Source organism: Chenopodium album, chromosome 6 (genome assembly GCF_948465745.1).
Source record: "Chenopodium album chromosome 6, dcCheAlbu1.1, whole genome shotgun sequence".
Taxonomy (NCBI): Eukaryota; Viridiplantae; Streptophyta; class Magnoliopsida; order Caryophyllales; family Amaranthaceae; genus Chenopodium; species Chenopodium album.
The window spans coordinates 68,897,577-68,901,045 of record NC_137839.1 but is presented as its reverse complement, the minus strand read 5'-3'; the positions used below and the strand labels follow the sequence as shown (position 1 = coordinate 68,901,045).

Sequence of the window (3,469 nt, the reverse complement as noted above, 5' to 3'; positions counted from 1 at the left end):
TCCCAAAAATATTGGTTACTTAGATAATTTAGATTATAATAATTAATTAGGAGTAAAAAGACTTGTTTCCCTGTGGAGTTCGACCCTACTTCCCTATCTACTTTAGTTAGAGGACTTAGGTATTTACTTTTGATTAGGGGATACGACTTTACCCTATCAAAATTTGGCGCCGTTGCCGGGGAAACGATTTTATTTTTATTTCTGATTATTTTTGTAGTCTAGGTTATTTCTTTTTGTCTCAGAGAACGTTAGTTCTTTGAGGCAGGTCTCATATTTGCTTTTAGTTTTTTTTGTTTATGCCCAGGTGTTCCAGATCAGGGTACATCCCATTCGATCCTGAGATCGAACGATCCTTCCATAGACATAAGAATTTCTACAAGCAAATTCTGGCGGATTCTGGTGATAATAATAATCACCGAGATCCTCCAACTGATTCTAGCGATTCAGAGGTATCATCAGATCCAGAATCAGAGATGACGGCTCCAAAGATGCTTAGTGATTAGTCACAACCAAAGCTTACAAATTTTCCACACCTTACTCCCACTCTAGCTCTTAATGGGGTACAGTTTGAGATTAAACCCCAATTTATAACGATGATAGAAAGGAAGCAATTTAGTGGAGCTAAGGGTGAAGACCCAAATCTTCATATTGCAGACTATTGTCAGTACTGTAATACCATCAGGCAAGCTAGGGTCACACAAGACCAAATCAGGGAGATTCTCTTTCCTTTTTCTTTAACTGGAAAAGCCAAATTATGGTTTAATGGTTTAAATAGAACTGCACTTGGTATAACTGACTGGGAAACTCTTGTTTTGAATTTTTATAACAAGTATTATCCTGCAGAGAGAACAGCTGTACTAAGGAGTGCTATTCAGAACTTTGCCCAAGAGGCCAATGAAACTCTATATGAGGCTTGGGAGAGGTTCAAGGATCTACAGAGAGAATTCCCCCACCATAATCTGGCACAATGGCAGTTAATCCATGCCTTTTACAATGGACTTGGAAATTCATCTAGATCCATTCTAGATTCTGCAGCTAGTGGGAGATTCATGAATCTTAATGTGGAAGATGCATGACAGGTTTTTGAAGAGATGGCTATTCATAATTCCCAATATGGGAATCCCAGAGTGTTTGCAAACAAGGGAAAACACCAAGTCGATTCTATATCCTTTTTGCAGACACAATTGACTTCTATTAGCCAGAAACTAGACAGTATTAATAATTCTAATGCATCTTTTGTTGATAATGTTTCTGCTATTGGTACTAACTCTACAATATTTTGTGAAAATTGTGGTCTTGTAGGTCATTGGGTATATGACTGTAGGAGTTCAATTGAGAAGATTAATGCTTTTCAAACCTATAAGCAAATTAGTCCATACTCTAACACCTACAATACAGGGTTGAAAAATAACCAAAATATGTCGTACAATAGTACGAATGTGCTTAACCCTCCACCACAGGTACAACAACCACAACAGAGGTACTACTTACCTCCACATCAGAGACCACAACAGGTTGTTACTCCTCCATTTGATTCTGGCCTATCAGAAATCAAAACGATGTTAGCCAATATGCAGAAGCAGATGCAGAGTAGAGATGCGCAAATTGACTCATTAATAGCACATAATAAAATAATAGATACTCAGATTGCGCAACTTTCCTCTACTATGCAAACTCGCCAGCAGGGAGCCCTACCATCACAGGCAGTGCGAACAACAGAATACGCAAATGCAATTACTCTGAGGAGTGGTTCACACTATGATGGGCCTCCTATTCCCAAAGATGATGAACCTGCTACAACAAAAATTGCTAATCTTGATTCTGTTAAACCAAACAATGTTGTTACTAGCCCTGCAAGGCTACAGGGTAAAACTAACTTTTCTGATAATTCTTTGCAGGGTAAACCCCAAGATAAGAGTGGAGATGTGCAGGGTCTTGCTACCAAACTTCCATTCCCTAATAGACATTTAAAGAGTAACTTGGATAAGCAGTTTGGTAAGTTCCTGGAGGTAGTAAAAGATTTGAAGGTAACAGTTCCCTTTACTGAATTAATTGCACAAATCCCATCGTATGCAAAATTTATGAAAGAAATATTGACGAGGAAAAGGTCTATTAGTGAGGTAGAGACAGTAGCTTTCACTGCAGAGTGTAGTGCCGTACTTCAAAATAATTCTCCACCTAAATTAAAAGATCCGGGTAGTTTTTCTATCCCTTGTCATATTGGCAATCTCTTGATTGATAATGCATTATGCGATTTGGGTGCTAGTGTTAGCGTCATGCCACTATCTGTGTGTTCTAAGTTGAATATGGGTAAATTAAAAGCTACCAATATAACTCTACAAATGGCCGACCGTTCTTTCAAATACCCCTTAGGTGTTTTAGAGGATGTCCCCGTTAGAGTAGGTAAATTTTATATACCTGTAGATTTTGTTGTTCTTGATATGGCTGAGGATATGCAAACCCCAATTATTTTGGGTAGACCATTCCTTAACACTGCAGGAGCAGTCATAGATGTAAGAAGTGGTAAGTTAACATTATCAGTAGGGGATGATAAAGTTGTTTTTAATCTGAATAATGCCCCTAAAAGCTCCATGACTGAGGAGAAATGTTTCAGTGTTAATGTGGTTGAAAACTATTCTAACAAGCCCCAAGCTCTCAAAAAAGATCCCTTGGAGGCGGTACCTTGTGTTGCGTCCTTTTCAGATGAGATAGACAAATGGAAGAAGGAAGTCGATGCAATAAAAAGAGCGCTTTACACTGTTGGTCTTGGTTTCGAGGATGAACAGGTGGAACCGATCGAGCAAGTTGTGCGAATCGAGCCTGCGGTAAGTGTTCCGCCAGATCGAGTTGCTAGTATTGAATACAAGGACAATCTGAAGCAATCCTCGATCAAAGAAGGATCTTTGATGCGTACTATTAAAGATCCCCCAGTCCAAGTTAAGGAGGATCCACCAGATAAGGTGATTTGGCGTCCCACAGGGTATGTCAGAAAGCCGCATCGCAGCCTAAACACCGCTAGACCGGGTGAGAAACCACCCGATCAAGCGTTAGGCCAAGGGTCCTAGTTATTGTACTTCGTAAGAAGGTCGTGCGGGACCTTGATAAACCAGCGCTTTGCGGGAGGCAACCCGTATTTCTTGATTTTTAGACTAGTTTTACTTTTTCTTTATTTTTATTTTTACTTTAGAGAGGCGAGGAGAGTGAAATTTTACCGTTTATAAGTGTTTTTGTACAGGTATAGGTTTAAGAGATCGAAAGACTTAGAAAAATTTGAAGACAAAAAAAGCTAAGGAAATCTGACTGGGCACGGGCCCGATCGGGCGAGGCTAGCCCGATCGGGCGCGCAAGCAAGGCAAAATTCCAGCCTTAAATTCGCCCGATCGGGCGAGTGAAAGGGCGAAATTTTTGTCCGTGTTCGCGCCCGATCTGGCGGAGCTCGCCCGATCGGGCGCGAAACTGAGATTCTGGA

The 3,469-nt window shown here is 40.3% G+C and overlaps 1 non-coding gene across 1 annotated transcript; it reads right to left on the bottom strand.

The window, feature by feature from the left end:
• Positions 1–854: 854 nt before the first annotated feature.
• On the bottom strand, positions 855–961 carry LOC145637594 (small nucleolar RNA R71). The gene has a single exon (XR_014114361.1). It is a non-coding gene; the product is annotated as a small nucleolar RNA R71 (small nucleolar RNA).
• Positions 962–3,469: the final 2,508 nt, after the last annotated feature.